At 39.4% G+C, this 22,821-nt stretch overlaps 1 long non-coding RNA gene and 1 other non-coding gene across 2 annotated transcripts in view; both read left to right on the forward strand.

Moving 5' to 3' along the window:
- Positions 1 to 22,821, forward strand: part of LOC121832696 (uncharacterized) — a 62,754-nt gene that overhangs the window by 38,214 nt on the left and 1,719 nt on the right. Inside the window, exons 3-4 of the long non-coding RNA XR_013042797.1 lie at positions 893 to 1,038; positions 13,530 to 13,648. This is a non-coding gene — a long non-coding RNA (uncharacterized LOC121832696). The remainder of the gene's footprint in view (positions 1 to 892; positions 1,039 to 13,529; positions 13,649 to 22,821) is intronic.
- On the forward strand, positions 4,702 to 4,836 carry LOC121821051 (small nucleolar RNA ACA64). Its single transcript, XR_006061751.1, has one exon. It is a non-coding gene; the product is annotated as a small nucleolar RNA ACA64 (small nucleolar RNA).

The raw sequence follows: 22,821 nt of genomic DNA on the forward strand, positions 1-22,821 counted from the left end.
AATGCATTTCTGTCAGCAGTCTCGGAGGCCCAGCATCAAGCTGATTCATTTTTAAAACTTAGCAATCAGGCGTTGGAGGAAATGAGCTCTTGGAAAAACAAAGATAGAAGGTAAAGGCTGAAGCAATGGAATTTTCCTTTTGGATGCTGTGTGATGCTGTCTGATACACTTTTTCTACCTTGAGGAGCTTGGGGGCATTCCTCACTCTAACTTTGGAAGAGCGTAAGAATTGACTGTCTGCAAAGGACTGGCCCCATGAAATCATATACTGAAAACACTGAAGAGGAGTGCTGTTAGCATTATGAAGGGAAATGACTTCCCAATTAGAATCTTAGACCCAACTTTGATGTTAATGCTAGCATGAGAATTGATTGAGATACAGCCAGGTCTGGGCATGTCCAGAATTTTAGCTTTCATCTTTTCTTAGTGAGTGGCTAGAATGTGTATTCCACCATATCCTGAAGGGGTATAAGCATGAGAATGATACAGGCACCAAAGAAATAGGTAGGGGCGATGGTAGTCTTTACAGACTGTCATAAAAAAAGTGATTGCTCTGTCAATCACTTTATGAAATGATAAAACATAATTGCTGTTGTAAAAGTAGCCTTGATATAAAGGGAGTGTCATTTATTTATAAATATAAACCCATATGATGGTGAGATTATTAAATCAGAACTACAAAAAATAGTCCTATAGATAGGGTAGCTGAAATGACAGTAGCTTATTTTCTCATTGTTCTGGAGTTTGGAAGAAGGCCCAGCAGGATAAGTGCCTGGCCAAAGTTCCCCTTTCTGAGCAGACAGGATTTAATGACACAGGTGTTGCTGGGTCACTGGCTGGCTGCCATATAACATGTCTATGCATTGCCTTTCTTCATGGTGTGTGCATTCAGAAAAAGAACGAAGGCTCTGGTGTTTTATATATGGACACTAACCTACAGGATCGGGGCCCCATCCTTATCACCTGAATGGCTTTCCTATTCCAAGTGTAATGAAAGGATGTGTTCGAGAAGGCATCGTTAGATCATTTCACTATGAGGTAAAAATCACAGAATGTATTTACCCAGATTGCAATGGACCGTCTTCGATGTCTCATATCCAACCAAGATCAATAAAGTTTTTCTATATCTGATGTAGTCACCCCTAAAATTTTGTTTGTCCCATTTCCTTTACTGAAGCAAATCATTTAGCAGTTCTGTTCACTTTTCCTTCTCTTTCAGATGCTCATTCTACTGAAATGGGGTGTGCTTGGTGGTGAGCCACAACCATTGCTGATTTTATAGTCACTTACCACTTTTAATTTTGTTTCCAAGTCAATCACTCTACAAGCTCTCTAACTGGCAATACTAATCGATGACTCTGTACACTTTGAGACCCCATTAAATAAAACAATACTTTGTAAAATAGAAAATGATGTAATCTAGAAACATCAAGGGAAGGACACAGGCTATTGCTTATCTAGGGCATGTGTGTGTATGAAGACACAGTCACATTGGGGTTTAGGCTTAAGCAAATGGATTTGGGTCACAATAAGTTTATATATCATGCACCTAGTCTGCCCAAACGCATATTTCTATTTGCATATAAAATGCATTAATTGCATTCTAACAGCTCCCAAAGTCTTAACTCATTCTAGCCTCAATTCTCAAACTAAAAATCTTATCCACATTAAGTAGGCTTGAAACTTTAGGTACAATTCATTATGGAGACAAATTTTCTTACTGCTGTAAACCAATGAAACCAGACGCATTGTGTGCTCCCCAAACAATGTTGTGACAGGCATATGAGGGATGCTCAAGGTCCAGAAGGGAGATATTGGAAGAAGGAAGGAGTGGCAGCTACAGACGGATGCCAAGTTAGGGAAGAATCCAAGTAGGTCTTAAAGGTCCGATTTTCCTTTCCGGTTTGTCTCTTTATGTGCTGGGCCCACTGGGTGGAGGTGTTACCCAGATTGATTGGCAGGGCGGTCTTGCCCCTTGTTCTTAATGTGTTACATGGAGGCAAAACCAAATTGTAAATACTCCATTGTTTGAAAGGGAGGAGGTGGAAATAGTGCTGCTGGGTCTGCTACACACAATATTGGTGGCTCTGAGGCTCTCTGAACCTTCATTTATTTGGTTGTTCACAATTTTGAAGGACAATGCCTGTTCACATCAGGATAGCTCATTCTGTCTTGTGGAGTCTAGAAATATGACAGTATTTTTTCATTCTCTATATTTTATCTGTCTAATCCCACTCCAGTTGGCAATGGAGCAATAATCCAACCTCTCTTCTGGGCTTCTCCTGAGGTGCTTGCTTGATTAAACTGTGAGTCACATGCCTGGTTGATGGCTATTGGTCATCAACTTGACTACATCTGGAACTAACTAAAACCCAAGTGTCTGGATACATCTGTGAGGGATTAAAAAAAATTAAATCATATGAAGAGGGAAGACCCACTTTTAATCCACGTCTTTGAGGTGGATGATCCACCTTTAATCTGGGCCATACCTTCTGCTGGCAGCTTATATAAAGGCTATAACAGACTGAAGCTTGTTCTCTCTCTTTGCCTGCTTGCTTTCACTCTCTCTGAAAAGTCCATCTCTTCACTGGAATTAGACCTACTTCTTCAGAATTTCAGTGTATATTGAAAACCAGCTGAGCTGGGCGGTGGTGGCACACGCCTTTAATCCCAGCACTCTGGAGGCAGAGCCAGGCAGATCTTTGTGAGTTCGAGGCCAGCCTGGTCTACAGAGCGAGACCCAGGAAAGGCACAAAGCTACACAGAGAAACCCTGTCCACATTTATAGGGTTGAGCAACTACGGGATTATTGGAACTTCCACTGGTAGACAGCCATTGTTAGACTAGCTGGACCACAGGCTGTAAACCATTCTAATGAATTCCATATATATACAAATAAATAATATGATATATTTAATATATACATATGTATATATTCATTTTATAAGTCTGTTCTTTAGAGAACCCTGACTAGTACACATACCAAAGTACTTATCAAATGGTCACTCAGCTATACAATTTAGTCTTTTCTCAGAATAAGTGTCCTTATTCCACATAGTACAAGTAGGCTGAGAGTTTGCAAAATCAACAAATTCTGATTCTTGTTTTTCTTAATAATTCCTTTGACTTATCTTTCTTCTCACATTTTACTATAAATTTCAAGAATGACTTACTTTGCTGTTTAAGTGCCTCTTTTAGAAATCTCCTTAGCCCTGTGTCCAGTTTCAGTTCTGCCTCCTACCAGGCACCAGGAAATTGGGCACAGTTCAGCAAAGCTTGTTGAGATTTTTCCAATGTTGTTTATTCTCAGCATTCTTCTTGTGTTTCTCATGTCTATCTTAGACTCACCAGGATGGCCCTTTTCATTCATATTTCTCCTCCATCTGTTAATGATTAATGATATATTTGCTGAGATTACAGAGGTTTCTCTACAGTTCTTACTTTCTACTTGGGCCTTCAGCAGAGTCCCCAATGTCCACATTTCTACAAACACTCTCTTTAAGGTAATCTGGACTCTGTCTAGCACAGACCTCAAGGTCTTTATAGTTTCTCCTCATGACTCAGTTCCCAAATCATGCTTCTGGGTCTTTGGTAAAGTGGACTCTGATTCTTATTTAAAGGTATTATAATTCTGAGTGGGAGACATTAACAAGATACTAAAGAATATGTGATAAATAATAGAAGTCAGTTATGGAGGGGGAATTCTTAAATCAAGGTCCACGAGGAGGCAATTTCTGGTGTAAGTTTTATTCCTGGCTTATAGATAACAGAGTAGTTTAGGAGACATGATTACTTACCCCTAGAAAAAAGTAAAGTAGTTAGAACAAGCATACTCATACTTCATTGTTTAATTGTAACTAACAATGTATCATATGGAAGCATGCAGATTGAGTTGACCACAGCTTTTGACCTACCTGTACTGAGAAATATGATAAAAGTATACCATGTCAGTGTTTGCCAAAGGTGTATTATGTTAGTGAATTATTGAAGAGTTAGGTCCTCAACATTCATGTACACACACACACACACACACACATACACACTCCATATATATGATATATTTGCTGAAAAGAAATGAGCAACTATAAAATAAGTATTATAAGCTGTCTGGCTATTAAAGGCCAAGGCAGGAGTCCCTCTGAAATTGACTTTTCTCCTGCCTCCGTTAGAGTTCTTTTAACCACTTCCTTATAATGCCTTCCATATTATCCCATTCCTACTTTGTGGTGGTAGTTGTTCTGACAAAATTTCAGTCTATCTCATCTTCCAATTTCTAGTTATTTTTCCAAACAACAGAGTCTATTTTCATAATGACTAGACTATAAAGGCTAACAGACAAGCAGAAATTTGTACACAGTGACAGCATTTCGAGCTTTGTGGTCGATTCCCTCATAGTCCAGAGTCCCAAATGTAGCACAAAGAATGTTGAGTGGCTATTGTGTTTTCTAACAGGCACACACTTCCCTTCATAATGAACATCTCCTTACTTTTCACTTGCTTACTGTGCATCCCCAAGGCTGGGTGGGATCAGTAAACTGTAACTGTGCAGTTCAGTCTTGTTTTTCTAAAAGAAATTCAGAGTGAATACATGACGGCTCTTGGCCTTCTTTGTTCATTTAATTTCCTCTGGTTTAGAATGAGTCATTATGGAAAAAGAGTTTGATAAAATCCCTTTTATTAAAAATTGCCTTGAAGGTCAATGTTCATTGAAAACTATCCCTGGCATTGGCCTTGATGGTTATGTGGGGGTTAAGAGCTGCTGCTCAGAACCACTAGGGGTCTCAGATCGCCACCTGCTACTCCAGTGTGGGAGGGTGAAACCTGGCCCTGACAGCCAGGAAGGATCACTTAGCAGCTTGAATATTCTGGCTTCTGGCAGTGATCTTAATCACATATTTTCTCCACAGTTTCTGGAGGCTGCTGTGGCCTGGATAGCAAGGATGGCAGTGTCTAGTTGTAAGGATTCTGCCTTTAATTGCATCATCAGCCTGCAACAGCGTCCCAGCCTAAAAAGCGGGTGGGCCCTCTGTGTGTCCCTTGTTTTCCTTTCTGCTCTCTGCCCTCCTCCCCCAGTAAAGCTCTAAAAAGGTAACCATGACTGTGACTTCCCATCAGCACTCTCCTCTGCTGGCATGGCCGCTGTGGGCGGCAGCCAGCCACTAGCAGTACACCGTATAACCAACACTAGTTGTCCCCATGGCTTAATCAAAATGTTTAACTTTTAAAAGTTATTATGAAGGCTCCTGCCTTTTATCTAGGTTTTTGGTTAATAGGAAATTTCTATCAAATTACTGTGAACATTTTTTTCATCAGAATTTTTTTTTTTTGTTTTGACAAAAATAACCACTGAGTTCATTTTGTGTTGGCCAACTACTCCCAAGCAGGGAGCCTACCCTTAAGTGTGGTTAATATGCTCACTGAGGCTCAATGGAGAAAACTAAATTTTCCTTTGCTTGCAAGTATCCATTGCAAATAGCTTCTCCTCAGTTAGGGGTAGGAGCCAATGTTCATTTCCCCTTCTCAGTACTGGAACCCCACCTGGCTTGGACCCGAGCAAGCCCTGTGCATGTTGCTACAGTCTCTGTGAATTCAGATGTGCATCAATCCTGTTGCACCTTGAAGACACTGTTTTCTTGGAGTCATCCATCCCCACTGGGCTCCTACAATCTTTCTGCTTCCTCACCTGCATAGCTTGCTGAGACTTGTGGGGAGGGGTTTGATGAAGATGTTGGACTTAAGACTGAGTACTCCAAAGTCACTCACTCACTGTACATTGTCCAGTTATGGGTCTTTGTTTTAGTTCTCATCTACTACATTAGCTTCTCTGATGATGGCTGAGTAAGACATTGATCTATGAATACAGCAGAATACTGTTGTTCCTTTAGGTTCAGAACAATAGGCCCATGGCCTATCCAGTCTCAGGTTTTTGGACACTCTAGCAGTGTCAGGAATGAGTCCCAACTCATAAAGAGGGCCTTAAGTCCAATCAGAGAGTTACTCCCACAATGTTTGTACCACTACTGCTCAGCATAACTTGCATGCAGGTTGTAGGTTGCAGGGTTTGCAGCTGTATTAATGATTACCTTTCTCCTTTGAAAGTGTGCAGAGTATCTCCCTTTCAGTACCATGAATGTTTGTCAGTAGGAGTGAAGCATCCAGCTAGGTACCAGCTTGACTTCTCTGTGTGTAATGAGATATGTAAGTGTTGACTTTAGCAATAGGGTCTTCCTATTAGTTTGTGGTGAGCAACCAATATATTGCCTTGGGAATAACCTGTAATGGTGGTGGGCATGTACAGTGGGGCCTTCTTGGCCAAAATTTAACCCGTTCCTGGCACTGGAGGTTTTATGTGGTGTTACAAGATATCTAGTTGGGATATTCTCTCCCCTATTACTGGTGATTCCTTTCATATATGTATGTATTTTAGGAAGCTTCTAGAATAGTTGGTTTTCATATGCCCCCTCAAATGGCCCTTAGTGTTAGTTCCCTCCTCATATTTCCTCCCTTACACCTATCTTCTACCCCATTTCCCATGTAACCCCCACTCTTGTCTCTCAATAACAGCACCTTCTTTTTTAAACAATTTAATTAGTTTATTTATTTTACATCCTAACTGAAGTTTTCCCTTCCTCTTCGCCTCCCATTCTTCTACCTCCCCGCTACCTCTCTCAATCCATTCCTCATCTGTTTCTGTTCAGACAGGGGCAGGCATCCCATGGGTATCAGTAAAGCATGACATAATAAGTTACAGAAATACTAACCACCTCCCCTTGTATTTAGGCTCAGCAAGGCAATTCAATTGCTGACACATTAGCCCCTGCTCCCATTGTTAGGAGTCTCACAAATGGACCAAGCTACACAATTGTCACATATATGCAGAGGGCTTAGATCGGTCGCATGCAGGCTCCCTGGTAATAACAACATATCCCATTTACCTTTCCTTGAGAGATCCTCTCCTCCAGCCAGTCCCTTATTAGGTACCTAACCTCTGTAGTTAAATGAATAATAGCATGCATATTGAAGGTCTGTCATAAGAATTTTAAACTTGCCAGTATGCCTATAATCTGATGAACTATGGGTACTTTAGGACCTCATGCTCTTCAGTTTGCCATTTTCATCAGTCAGATAAGGAGAAGATGTACAACACTGGAGGTAGGAGGAAGTGGGTAAGGGATGCCAGTACGTTCACAAGTGGGCAGAAATATAGAAGTGGGTAAGGGATGCCAGTGTGATCACAAGAGGGCAGAGATAGAAGTGGGTAAGGGATGCCAGTGTGATCACAAGAGAGCAGAGATACAAGCGGGTAAGGGATGCAAGTATGTTCACAAGAGGGCAGAGATAGAAGTGGGTAAGAGATGCCAGTGTGATCACAAGAGAGCAGAAATACAAGTGGGTAAGGGATGCCAGTATGTTCACAAGAGGGCAGAGATAGAAGTGGGGAGGGGAGAGGGGATCTATCAAGGGTCCACAAAAAGCCAAGGGATACATGAAAAGAAAAGTGAGATGGAAAATAGAACAACTGAGAGGTGTGTATGAAGACAAACATTAAAACGAAAACAGAAAAGAAATAACTGAATCCTATGGAGATGAAGAGAATGAGCATCAGAGCCTTTAGTCCTTGAAATATCTTGTCTCCGTCACAGCATCTAATTCATGAATGCTATGGCAAGAATGTTGATTTCACGTGAGTCTGCTGACTTGGACGATCAATTTTTTAATTCCCCTAAACTCAATTTCTGCCTCCTGATTCTCACCATAAGTGGTTAAATCACTTATGCCTGGTTATACTAGGTAATGTGTATAAGAAAATGATACATGAGGATTCATGAATGAACACCTGTTTACCCATGATAGGGCAATGGTGACAGATCAAGGAAGTGAGTCCATTCCATGAACTCAGTGAGCCAATGAATCAGGAGCAGAACTGTCCTACACATAAGAATTGTGTTGCTTTGTATGTGACTGCAAACAACATTCATGATTCTGTCATTTTCCATATTAAATAAGATAGTGTTTATACCCATCTCTACTTAAAATTGCTCTGTATTAGGGTATACCTAGACTAAAAAGTTACTTACCTTATTTCCTCTTGAAGGGTATTTGTATTTCTTGTTCTCTGTCATGGTCTTTCTGCCCCCGCCCCCTCATTTTTAACTTAATTACTGTTACTCTTGATATTGATTTGTTCATGTAGCAAACATTATTTTAGACTAAGAACTGTCAGTGGAAGTATAATGTAAAAGCTATATTCACTTTCAGTAGAAGTAACTCCAAATTTTCCACAGGGTAATCAAAATGATGGCAATAATTTACTCTCTTACAAGCATGCTTTCTGCATATTATCTCTAGCATTCAACCAGATTTTCCAAATGTCTTTTAAGGCCATTAAGATAAATGTACTTATTTTTAAAGTTTGCTTTCTCTGAGTTTGAATATTTTTTTTCTGGTTTATTAGTTTTCTTCTTTTGTTGATTATCTGTTAGAATTATTTTGTATTATTTTAAATTTTAATTTTTTGATAACTGTGTGTGAGTATTGTATTTACTGGTTTCTTAGTATATAATTTGTAAAATTATTTGTATGTTTTATTTTTTATAGTCGTTTATCTTTTTCCTTTTGCTTCACAGACATTTTATTTTAAGTACTCTTTTACTGTGTTTGTGTTATGTATGTATGTATGTATGTATGCACATACTTGAGTGTGTTTACATGCCAAGATGGATACACATGTTGGGGTCAGGGACAACTTTGAGAGGTCAGTTGTCTCCTTCCATCACATGTGTCCTACATCTGGAACACATGGCTTCATGCTAGCAGCATGTGCCTTTACCTACTGAGATGTCTTACCAGCCTGGAACAAATATTTTAAAATTTAATTAAATAACATTTTCTAGTATTTTATTATGTTTTTTTCCTGGATCTTGCTTAAGAAATCTATCTCTAGTTATTCCTTTCATCTCTTTACCGTTTGTAGTTTTTTATTTTTTAATGTGTAATACTGTCTTCTTTCTGAAGTATTTTAAAACACTGTGTGCTGTACATTACTACATTTTTTTCTACTCAGATAAGAAAACTACCCTAAAATTGTTTCTCAACAGGTCATCCTACTCTTACTGATTTGCAATACTATATATATAAAGAGATTTTTCTATTCATTTTACATATCAACCACAGATTTCCCTGTCCTCCGTCCTCCCACCCCCAGCCCTTCCCCCCAACCCGTTCCCCATTCCCACTCCTCCAAGGCTAGGTCTCCTCTGGGGAGTCAGCAGAGCCTGGTACATTTAGTTGAGGCAGGTCCAAGCCTCTCCCACCTGCACCAAGGCTGGGCAAAGTGTCTCAGCATAGGCACTAGGTTCCAAAAGACCGGCCATGCACGAATTACTGTATCTTTAATGTTTTGAGGGAAATATCTATTATGCTTTAAATAAATTATATTTCTTCCAAAATTTATGCTTCAGAAGAATTTCTCAATGAATTGCATGAAGAGGTGAGGCCTTTAGAAGCTGACTAGGCCACCACAGTAGTCCTTACAGAAGGGCGAGCCTGAACTCTGCCTTTTCATCTTGGCTAGGTGAAGATCTTTCCAGCAGAGAGCCCCTACCCTACGATGCACCAAATCTGCCAGTGCCTTGATTGTGGACTTCACTGCCTCTGAATGGTGAAATATAAATGTCTATTGTTTATAAATCACCTAGTCTGGGGCATTTTATTACAATAACCCAAGTCAGAAAAGATTATATCTTGTAAGGAAAATTTCATATCTTTGTGGGCTTTCTTCAGAACTGTCTTACCTAATCCTGGCTCTTTATTCATTATGTGTTTCAACTGGTTAAATTCCAAAAATTACCTCATTGAATTTTGATCACAGTTTCAATTAATTTAGAGATAAATTGGGGAAAATAATTATGCCATCATTGTGTTTAATGTTTTCATTAATTGTATCTCCTTGTATGTATTTTTATCATCTCTATCTAGCTCTATATCCATCTCTGTGGGTGTCTGCATTTATGTCTGTGTATAAATAATACCTCTGTAATTTTACTGAAACTTGCAAAGATATATCCACATTAATATAGTTTCATATTTTAGTTTTCAGCCAGAAATTTCAGCCACAATTTTAAAATTAAATTTCTAAACATATTAAATATTCCAAATGCCTTGGATTTCTGACTACTATTGTAAAAATAATTGTATTTTATAACTTAATTTTTATTTTAAAATTTTCTGTATATGGGAATATTACTGAGTCTTGTACACTGATCTAATATTGAAGCATCCTGTAATTTTATCCTGTAATTTAAAAATGTACCTTTAATAGATTTAGTGTCTAGAAGATGTTATGTTATTTGCAAGTGTGTATTTCTTATAAAGGTGGATTGTCTGTCTTTTTCCTCTTCTTATGTGTCTGTGTCTGAGATGTGCACATTTATGTGTATATATGTATTCTTATGTGCATAGTGCATAGGTTGTGTGTGTGTGTGTGTGTGTGTGTGTGTGTGTGTGTGTGTGTGTGTGTATGTAGGCAGATATTGGGATTTTTCTTTGATTGCTTTCCAGCTTATTCACCAAGGCATGATCTGGAAATCAAACCTTTAACTCCCCCAAATGGCTCGTCTTGCTCACCAATTTGTCTCTGCCTTCTGAGGCCACAATTAGGGGGTGATATTACAGCTACCTGGTGTTTATGTGAGTTCTGGGGAATCAGTTCTCTGGCCTTGTTGCTGAGAAAACACTTTAACCACCTAGCTGTCTTGGTTCCCAGCCTAGCTTCATTTATTTTAACCTCTTTTCCTTCTTATTTATTTGAGATAGGGTCTCATGTAGCTTACACTGGCCTCAAACTTGCTAGGTAGCCATGAACATTTGAGCCTCCTGCCTCCACTTCTGCGGTGCTGAGCTGAAAGGCATGTGCCACCATACCAAGTAGATACAGATGGTGTTAGAGATCAAATAAATTGTTAGCTCCATGTGTGCTAGGCAAGGGCTGTACCAATGGACCTGTATCCCTAGCTCCTTTTCCTCCTTATTTTTTAAGGAAATAAAAAACCTCTAATGGTTCAATCTCTGGTGCGGTTTTGAATAGGACCGGCGAGAATTTGTCCCCTTCACTTGTTTTGTTTCTATATTTACTATGTGTGTTTCTCCATTAGTTGTACTGTTCATTCTAGAGTCTGGTGTCCTGCATTTTAGCAGCCTGTGAAAACCACATTTATGTCCAGCTTGCTAAGTGCAGATTTAATCACAAATAACATTTGCTTTTACCATTTTTTTGTGTCATTTGAAAGAGATTTTTCTTCTTTGATCTGCAAATACAGAACATGATGGAAATTGATTTTTGATGTGGAAGCCTCTGTATTCTTCAGGGAGGTGCTACTTCTGTCTGCATATGCTGTGGAAAGGGATGTCTTGCTATTTTTATTTAATAAGATTTCTTGCAATATTCTATTCCAGTTCAAGTGTCAAGCTCCCAGTGCCAAATAAATGCCAAGCCCTTGTCATTATTTTTCAAGTCCCTGACTCCATTTTGGATAAGAAAAGAACCCTTTCCTAATTCCTTGTGTGTGTTTAGGTGACTATTTAGGTATATATAAGAAGGCCTTTGAGCATTATTTCAAACTTAATTAATTTATTAATTATTACATTGTTTTGCCCATTTCTTCTTGGGAAAGTTATTTTAATTCATATTTCTATAAAAAATTTTCATTGTATTGAATTTTGAATCTATTAACAGTGTGTATGGATGGTTATAAGAATTTATTTCCTGTAATATACTGGTTCTTTGCACTTTATTTTTCAAGTTCCGTGTAAAGCATTTATCTACTCGACTTCTTTCTGATTCTTCCCCATATCTCGGAGCTCAGGATTGCTATTTCTGTTTTCAGATGGAGAATGAAGGCAAAGATGTGTTAACTTCCTTTTTCAATCCCCCTTAGCTGTTAAGACCAGAGTAGAAAGGATTCAAGCTCTGTCTGGGTGCTTCTCCTGACACTCTTTTCAACTAATGCCATCTTTTGATGGAAATGTCTCTCATCATTTTTTGCTCTTTCTCATGGTTTTCCATCATTTTGGCCTGACAACTAATTTTATTTGAACGTTCAAAACTGCACAGGTCACTCCTTGACATCTCCCCCATCTCATTATAGGCACTTTACTAGGTCTGTCTTGAGTTGAATATATACGTCTGGTTTATTCTGGGGCTTAGTGGAATCTAAAATGCATTCACTGGTTTTATACTGATGATCTCACCTCCGACTGAGGGAAACATTGTAAACAGGGGAACTATCCAAGGGAATACTGTTATCTCATGCATTCAAATGAAGTAATTCAAGCCTAGCTCTCCTAGGAATCTTTAGACCTTGATGAGATTATATTTGCATTAATGCTGCTATGAAATTCAAATGTTTAGACCAGTACAAGGGTGTTGGGAGGGTAATGAGATGGATTAAGGAAAGAAACATTTAGTCTGATCAGGTAAATCTCTTAATGAGCTCTCTTAGATGGTAAAATTAGGAGAGAAGAGATGGTGTGGGCTGGACAAATAAAGGGCCTCAGAGACGGGGAACAAAGATTTTGTGCCTAATTCAAGGTTATATGATCCATCAAAACTTTCTTTGCTTCTGAGATTATTACAATGGTCTTCTGTTTATAAATTCTGTCTACACATAAGTGAAGCTGTTTAGTTCGTTAAAATGCAAGTTTTTTTTGAGTGCCTATTCTGTCATAGGTACTTTATCATGTAATTTAATTTCACAATCATGACTTTCTACAAGAACATTAAGTGCTATTGTGTCTAATACTTTGTTTTTAATTGCTTGTTTAATTGCCTATTTTCTTAATTAGACTCTAAGTTCTATGAGGCAGAAACAGGGCCTTCCTTACAGGGCATCTCTGTAGTATTAGTACTTGACAGTTTTTGAGATATGAGTGTTAATCAGTGTTCTATTATTATGGTAAATACCAGAGATAAGTAACTTACAAGGAGAAAAGGCTTAGCTCACAGTTTTGGAGGTTCTAGTCAACAATCTATCTAGTTGAGTCAGTGGTGAGAACATATACATGGTAAGGTATGTGGTAAACCCAAACCAGTTAAATAGTGAACCAGAGAGCAAAAAGAGAGGAGTGAGACAGGGGCTCAAATTCCCTTTCAAGGAATATTGCCAAGACTAGGACCTACCACAATTTCCCCTGAGAGGTCCCAAGAGCAGCTTAGGACTGAATCTTTAGCAGGTAGGCCACTGGGAGACACTGAATTTCCAAACTAGCAAGAAGACACTCCACATTAAATGTGTTGAAGAAATGAGTGCCTCACTTCAGAGCTCATGTTCTGCTATTCTGAAACCGTGAGCATCAGGCAACTTCATACTATTGCATGTGTTTAGCAACTTATTTTGTCTTCCTATGTAGTCTAATAGCTAGGATAATAATTGAGTCCAGTAGTATTTATTTCATTTGTGATTGAATCCTATTTTACCCTCTATGATAGCTGCTGTCTTTGAATGTTAATGCACTCTTGTCTTTATTTCTAGTTCTTGGTACTTGCCAAGTGCATGAAAAGTCAATGTCAATATTACAAAGGAGGAAGGCAATGCGTTTCTGAAAAATGTTGGACAGAGGTTCCTGCATCTACTAGCTACCACACTGGAAGGTACTTAATACTCCATCTTGTCCCAAATTCTCATTCAGCTTTTGGAAACCCAGTCAGTATAACATACCTTTTCATTAAGTCACTTTTCTTATTAATATCTGGTCTCTGATATATATATATATGCATATATATACATATACATACACACACATATATAATATATATGTATACACATACACACATATATAATATATACGTACACACATATATACACATATATAATATATGTGTACATATATGTTTAAGTTGTATATTATTTAAAAACCTGTTCTATGTCATGGGTCTACATTACCTTCTCTGATACTTATGTTAGCTCTCTCATATTCTCTTATAAGGAAACAGTTGGTAAATCTCAAATAAACCTTGGGGTCCAATCCTTTCAGTTTAAGCCTGTAGCAAAGCAAAGGGGGTTAGTCTTTCTCTTATCACCTCAAGTGTGGATGGATGGGTGGGTCATTATTGTCACAGTAATGAATACTTTCTCAAGGCATCCTGAAAGTTGCAGAGCAATAGAATCCTGACAAGCATTATAAGATTTTCATATGCTTTAGACATTAGGGACAGGAAGTATATCTTTTATGACTATTCATTGGTGAATTTTGAATGCTGAAAAAAGTCATCTACTTCAAAATTTAATCTTTCAGGAAAGTATATGTTTCTCCTATATCTGAATAATTGCAACAGTTAGAGAAACTATTTGTTCTAAATGGTGTTGGTGGCTATGCTATCATAGAATAGCCTCAGGACAGATATTCAGAAGAACAGTAATGTTCTAAGAATTTTCATTCTAACCTACAATAGGAAATCGTCTTATGTACATACTGATCACTCACTGGCACTGACTTCACTTTTGAATGTCACCTCTATGAGTCTGACAGTGGCAGACGGAAAGATTTTCTTCCTGTTGTTTTTTTTTTCCGTCTTAGTGAGCAAAGTGTGTAAAGAACAGCAGTGCAGACTTTTCTTCCACAGAGACTTTCAGCTGCGACATCTGATCTTGGGATGAGGAGCTCTTCCTGACACTGCTTGCTCTTCCTCTCTGCTTGTCACCTAGCATTGTGACACTGCAGGATACAGAAGACAGATATAATATGTGTTAAATTGTGGCCACCTCTAACATATATGGTGATGTCTTATCCCTTTTCCTAGCTGCTGCAAATGTGCCATTATGTGCAGATAGGTTCTTTACAGAGGAGACAAAGTAAAATGAGATCAAGGAGGGACCTTTATCCAATAAGGCTCGTGTCCTCATAAATGGAAATGTAAACATAAACATGTACAGGAGAAATGCAGAGAGGGAGGGAGGGGACTGACTCTGCAAGTCAAAGGGTGTGTGTGTCTAGGGGCAGGTTTTTTTCCTTGTAGACTTGAGAAGAGTCCAATTCTGCCAATACTGTGATCTCTGGCTTTCTAATCCCAGACATGCGAGATGATGCATTTCTGTTGCTTAAGCCACCCAGCCTGTGGTATTTGTTATGTGGTATTATGACAGGCTGAATAAACTAAGATGGGAATGCATTGTGGACGTTCCTTTCAGTGCTGTTGGATGATGATTTTCACGTTTATTCTGGCCATCTTCTGCATCTGTCTCTTAACTTTTCACAATATAGTGATGATTTGCTTTGGCCAAGCAATATGATCTCATCAGATGTATGACTTCTCTATCATCGGGCAACAAATCACCCTAACATAAGGCAGAGAGCAAACAAATGTGGGTCTCCCCCAGCTTTTGAGGGTCAGGCATCCCAGAGTAACTTCATTTGGGTGGCTTTTGCTTAGGTTGGCTCAGGAGGCGGCAGTAAAAGCTGGCTGTGATAGAAGACCATCCTCCAAGTTCATGTACGTGGCTATTGGTAGGAGGCATTAATGCTTAACCTCCTTAGGGTTACTTTCAGTGTGGACTCCCCATATTTCCAGAGAGTATCCAAGGAAGCAAGGGAGTACTCAGCATCCTGAAAGCTACAGTGTCTTTTGTAACCTATTATTGCCAACTGGTCAACTTTTGCCATCATCTATTTGTAGGAAGAGAACATTTAAGATTTGAATACCAGGAGGAAGGAATAGTAGGGACTCTCTTGGATGCTGGCTATTGTGAGAGGCAGAACACCTTCTTTTGTGGCACAGCTTTATTTTGCATAAAATTGATCATATGTAAAGAAAATTGTGAACCAGACTCTCTGTTTATTTTGTCTTTGCCTCTCATGAAACAGGACTAACTATGTTAACTACTGGACATCCAAAATCATTCTATGTCCACTGGAAAATTCTTCTTGACATTTAATGAGAAACAAAAATAAAACAGAGAAAACATTTCTTGGCCTGGGAAAATGGCTCAGTGGGTAAAGTACTTTCTAGACAAGCATGAGAATCCAACTCAAATGCCTAGAACTTTCATGTCTATAATCCCACGTTCCTACTATGAAATAGAAGGGAGTGGCTAGAGAAACCATAGAAATTCATGGGCTAGAAAGACTGACATATGCAGCTGCAAATAGCAAGATGCCCAGTCTCAAGGAAGAAACAAATCAAGGATCCACACATCAGACTGTCTTCTGACTTCCACAATATTCCCTGGCACATTAATGGCCAGACTTATATATATATGTACATGTATACATACATACATACAAATGCATAGGCATCATAAATGGGTGGCCAGACCCATACACATGCATACATGCACAAATACACAGATGTCATATATGTGAATGCACATACATGCAAATAAAAATAGTAACAAGAAAAATAGTAATCCTCTACATTTTTTTTTCAGAAAATAAAAAAGAAGTGGCATATAAATCACCCCCTCTTCATCACCCTCACAGTTTACTTTCCATTTCTGATCTTTTCCATGTAGGACTCCCCTGGGGCTTGAGCACTCCCTGGAACCATTAGCTCTTTGAGGTTGGGAAGGTTGTAGATGTAACCAACCGTCTTATTAAATAAGAAACACAGAAACAATGTAAAAGAGAAAGCCAAGAGGTCAGAGCTCAGAGCTAAAATTTCACCCTTCTTCCTGCTGTGTCCCAGCTTCTCAAAAAAGAGCTACTTTCTGTGTGTAAGTCGATTTTCCAGTCATTCTGCCTTCTCATTGGTTGTAAACCCAAACACGTGACTGCCTCGTCACTGTCTGAATGTACAGCCCCCTAGGTCTTAAAGGCATATGTCTCCAATGCTGGCTGTATCCCTGAACACACAGAGATCTATGGGATTAAAGGCGTGTGCCACCACCACCACCACCACCACCACCACCACCACCACCACCACCACCACCACCACCACCACCACTCTCTGTCTATGGCTCTAATAGCTCTGACCCCCGGGGCAACTTTATTTGTTAACATACAATCAAAATCACATTTCAGTACAATTAGAATACCACCACAGAAGGTGGCTGAGGAGGGTTGTTCCTCTGGAAAACAACTTCACCCTAGATGAGTTTGATGTGCTTTGTTTGTCCTACCGCTCCCCAGCAAGCAAAGAGCACCTGCCATGTGGGGCCCATGCTGGTGTCTTCCCCCGAGTTCTCCCCATTAAGGCTCTAACTAATAGCTTGGTCCCTTCAGTCCAAATACAGAAACAAATTTACATCGCTAGGGATGCCCAAAGGCAGAGGGGCATGAACTCCATAGGTAACAACAGCTATTGAGTTGATGTTCATTGATAGTCAATTCCAACCATCTTTTCTCCATTGACTGGAAAGTATACCAAGTCCTGTTTAAACAAAGCTAAACATGTACTCCTTTGTGCGCCAGGTTGTTGGTAAAGGTGATGTATTAGGAGATGGTTTTCTATCATTGGTGTGGAGTTTGAAACAGCATTTTAGAGCCAGTGTTGCCTATTAGCTTTACAAAATTACTTCATCTGTTTTGGAAGGACTATGGAAGACTTAGAATCAAACTCTAATGTGCTGGCAGTAGGCTCTGTGTTTCTCATTTATGGAAAACATCAGTAAAGCCCTTAACTATTGTCTCTGGCTCCGGGTAATAATGCCTCTCCTTCCCCGCATGTCACATACCATTCGACAACAAGATGGATATTTCTAAGATTCACTTGTGCATTCATTCAAATTAGAGAACCACACAAAAACCAGTTACTGTGTGGGTCTGCTTTCTTCTGCTCATGATAATTGGTCAGGATGAATGTACGAATGTAAGCTGCCTTTTTTAGACTGTCTAGGCTTTGTTATGGAAAGGGAAGCCATTGTTAGAAAGGAAAATCTGTGATGCCATAGGATATTTCTGTAAGTAGAGCAGGAGTAGTGATGAGGTTTTTCCCTACTAGGTTATTGGTGAAATTATTAAGGCTATTCCACATAGTTAAAAGGGAGGTTTATTTTGTGGGGTAACTTACAAGTGAATGGATAGTTTACAGAGTCTGGGAAAGGCGTGGTGCAGTCCGGAGGTGTTCTCTGGAGAACTCTGCTCGGTCTACCTCCAGTGTCCAGGGTCCAGGAACCAAGATACCGGTGCATCTGGATCTCAGGTCTTCAGGGTCCTCTCTTGGCCCCACCTTGTAGGCGTGACCGTTACTGAAGCCTTAATGGGGGTTGGAACTTCCAGATCAAAGCTAGAATGGCTACCCACTACACTAGGTATTATAGAATGGAGGTAAACCAAGGCCTCTCAAACAGAGCCTGGCAGCCTCCCCGTGAAGGGACAGACAGGAAGCATGTATTCAGATTGGGGACATTGGGCCCTAAATGACTAATATGTAGTTAATCTTTTGTATCATTTAATATAAAAACCAGTTTAGGGACAAATTGTTTCTGCTTAATACTGAGGCTGGCTTGGAAAAAGCTACTACTTTACAAGAGAAGCAGGGAATATTCAGGGCTAGAAAATAAAATGGACTCAGAAGCATAGCTTCAGCTTCCTTGAGCATGGTCCTCTCTCCTGAGTTATCTCATCAAAACAAATCATTTCCACATGTTGCGAGTGTCAAGCACACCGGCATCCAATCAGGCTCTTGGAAGCTGCAGCAGAATACATGGCCTCTGTGAATGATCTAGGGGATTCACCTTCCAAATGTTTTACTTTAATAATGGATAAACAGTGTACATTAGAATAGGAAAACATGGGCTGGAATGGTGGTGCGTGTCTGTAATCTCAGTGTGTGAGAAGCTGAGACAGGAGGATTATAAATTTAAGAATACCCTGGACTTTATAGTGAGACCATGGTTAAAAGCAGATGTTAGTCAGAGAGGGGTGTGCTAACATTAATGTTTTCAAGACAGGAAGTTCCTGTTCTTTGTCTCTTGCTGAAAGCCTTGAGTAGTCACTGCTGAGTACCTGAGTGTTCCATTGCATCAGTACTGCATAGAAGACAGAGAAATTGTCAGTGGTTCACTGCTGGGCTCTTGAATTAAAATTCTCAGGGGTCCACCTTTCCAGTTTCTCAGCCCTCAAAGAGGTTTCTTAAACTGTGTGTAGGAGACCTTGGAGTAAAATGCTCCTTCTGGAGCCTTCAGAAGTTCAAAGATGGAAGATGTAATGGCAATGGGGCCCATCCACCAGTGGCTGAAAAGAAAGGATGATAGAAGATGTCAACAAGAATGAGGTGATGAGCTGAGACCCAACTGATTCCACTGCAACTGTTTTCACAACAGGGCAACATCACTTCCAGGAGAACCGAAGGACACTGCCAGAAGAACAAAGCCATCTGCATGGCATAGATCCACAATCCTTTCCAACTCCTGACTCTTCCAGGGAGCAGAGTCACACCCATGATACGGTGTTGTGGGAGGCACAAGGGAGTTCACACAGAGAAACAGACAGTACTGATTTTCATCTGTGAGTGAGAAAGAAAACTGCTCTAAGATTGAGAGCTGTCCATTTAGGGGGAAAGCATGATTTAATAAGTATGTTCCTCTCTGAATTTACTTTCTGATGAGAACTAAAGGACATAGCTTTCAGGATGGTTCTGAAATGTTCCTCACATCTATTAGACACTCAGTAAATGGCAGTTATTCTCAGAGAATTGGATTCGAAAGTCTCTGAGGTAATTTTCTCTTCCATTTATCCCTTCTGCCTATATTGGCTCATATTGAACTTCATTCCTTTCATATTTAGAAAAACCGTGCTTCATCTTCTATGTAATGTTCTAAAACAGTATGGCTGCTGGCACCCATTTCTTGAGAGCTCATTGATGTGTAGGTCATCGGTGCTGCTGTGAGTCAAGCCTTATTCTTAAGCCCAGCTTTTTAGTTGTTTTAATTTAGAGACTGCTCACATGCTGAATGTTTTTAAGAGTCAATGGTAGGCACAAATACACAGTTGTACACAGAATAACACTGAACAAAGACAGAAAACAACTTAACCAAGAGAAAGCAAATAAGCGCCCAGCTTCCTTCTGTCAGCACGGCTGGAATTCACAATGCTTCAGTAACAAAAAGAATGATCTGCTTGTGCTTCAGTTTTCCTTGATCTGCATATGGGGAGAATTACTCATGTTTTATAGTCAGCCAGCGTCCACCAAATGTCTGTCATTATTCATGCAGTCCTGTAATTTGTGCCTTCACATTTCGTTTAGTGCTCTCCTGCAGCCAAAGAGAAGCTGGAATTGTTTCCCATGATGCTTGTGAGGAAACTGAGACCCAGAGAAGCAAAAATACTAAATTTATAAAGAACCAATTCTGTGATGCTTTGAACATGTAACTTTTAATTGTTTCCCCTTTGGGCATTTGGTATTTGAAATTACAGATACATTTTAAGAGTGGAATGGAAATGCCCATCATTTCTGTCATTTGGATTCACCGTGTTAATGTCTTGCCATATTTACTTTATCTTCCCTATCAACTATCTATCTGTCTTCATCTATGTATCTATGAATTTCCCTCTCTTTCAGTCATTGTCTGTCTATCTATCTATCTATCTATCTATCTATCTATCTATCTATCTATCTATCTATCTATCTATCATCTATTGTTATCTTTCAAGTCTAAATAATTTGACTATTAATTATATATCTTATATAATATATATTCTTTAAGTACTTCTATATGTGTTTCCTGAGAGAAAAAATATATCACCATAATATAGGTACTATATTCAGTAACTTTAGCATCAACATAGTATTCATACGAAACTAAAACTCACATTCTCGTTTCTTAGATGTTCCAGAGTACTTTTTATATGATTTAACTTCTGGTCCAGGACTTAGCCCTGGAACATGCAATGTACTTTGTTGCTATGCCCTTTTAGATTCTCAGGTCTGGAAAACTCTGGGCTTTTGGCTTTTTATATCACTAACATTAAAAAAAATGACAGGTCAGGGCAAATGAGATGTCTCAGTGGGTAAAAGCATTTCCTGCCATGTGTGATTTGAATCTGATTCCCAGAACTCACAGGATGGAAGAAGACCAATTCCTGCAGGTTGTCCTCTGACATCCACCCGTTCACTGTGGTACACACACACACACACACACACACACACACACACACACACACACACATACACACACGCACACCTAAACAATCAGACAAACAAATAAATAAATGTTATGAAACAAAACAAAAGATGAGTTACTTTCAGACTTCCCTTCAGTTTGGGTTTGTTTGATGTGTTTAAATCAGGCCCTCATGTCTCTCCTGATATGTTGTATCATACAAGCTTGGTTTGCCCCAATATTGGTGATGTTATATCTTTGATCTAGTTTCTCCATGATGATGTCACCTCTCACTGTTTTTTAATGAATCAATATTCTGTTAAAGATCTTTTGAGGCTGTATAGTTTATTCCTGATTTTTGAAGCTCATGGTCTGTTTTATAGTTAATTAATGCTGGTATAACTTCCTTGCAAGGAATGGAAGTATTCTAAAGAGACACATGGGACTCTTAGTTTTGATTATCAGACCATTGAAATGATGGTTTCCCAAGAAATCAGAATTTTCTCAGCAATTTCACATTGAGAGAAGAGAAAGGCTGAAACTTGAGCCAGGTGGTGAACACCTTCTCTCCCAGGAGGAGATAAAGACAGTACTTACTTGTCAGTCACCTTGCAGGAGAGACCAGAGACTGGAATTTAGACAAGTATGAGTCAACCTTGACCAGAACTGCTTAGTTACACACGCCTCCTGCTCTTTCAACCTAAATCTCGTGTCAGGAACCCACAGGCAGACTTTTAGGAAGGGCATTGAGTTCCACCTGATCCCTTTACTTGATGCTCTGCCTTAGTGGCCACGTTGAAAACAGTAAATGAATCTTCCTTCTTTGTTTCCACTCCTACTGGCTTATTCAATTGTTTGGTCGAGGATGGGAGGGGTAGGGAGAGCCTGGCTTGTCAGAGTTTTGAGAGCCCAGATTCTGATCTTAAAGACTCCAGAAGCCATTTTGATTCCAGAAGGCCATTTTTGCACAAGTATATAACCCACTTTGAACATATTCTAATCCCATTTTGCACTCTGTGCCATTTCTACACCCCGCCCCCCATCTCCTGGTTATTCTTGTTTTTCTAGGCACATTTTTTTTCCCTGCCTTTTTGCCATCCGGACACATGATCTCATACTTCTCATTTTATTTTAGTTTTGACTAATGCTTTTCCTTTTAAGTTTTAGTGTAAAAACTTATTTACAATTTAGATTGATAAACCAGGAATTCTGTATTTTTTACTGACAAGTAACTTGCTTGCTACAGGATCCATCTTTGAACTTAGGACACAGAATTAAAAAAAGCTGTGTCTTTTTTTTCCTTAACAGAGGATATTTCTAGTTGATTGTGACTTTGACACTTTTCTCTGGTTTTAGACTCACCATTAATACCTTGTGCCCAGGTGGTCTGTTATAGCATTTGCCTTTGTTTAATGTAGTACTGTGCAGTAGTTTTCCCTTCTTCCTCACACAGGATGTGGCTCTAACTGGTTACCATATATGCAGAGTCCACCAGTTGCCACACAGTAGGTGTTGCACAACTGAAATTAGGGTTCAACACTTGTCTGAAATAAATCACTGTTGTTGAATTCAGCCTAGGAGAAACCATTTGAGAATCTAAAGCTTTGACAATTCACAATGTGCTCAACTTGAGCTTTCTGGTGATTGCTTCTTCCAAAGTGGACTAAGATTTTGCTCCAAGCACATACCGGACATTGTACTCTACCACAGTTGCACATTGTAGGGACAGTGTTCTCCTCATGTGTGCCAGTGAACGCAGATCATGAGGAACTGGTGTGCCCGTGGA

This window comes from Peromyscus maniculatus, chromosome 10 (genome assembly GCF_049852395.1).
Source record: "Peromyscus maniculatus bairdii isolate BWxNUB_F1_BW_parent chromosome 10, HU_Pman_BW_mat_3.1, whole genome shotgun sequence".
Classification (NCBI taxonomy): Eukaryota; Metazoa; Chordata; class Mammalia; order Rodentia; family Cricetidae; genus Peromyscus; species Peromyscus maniculatus.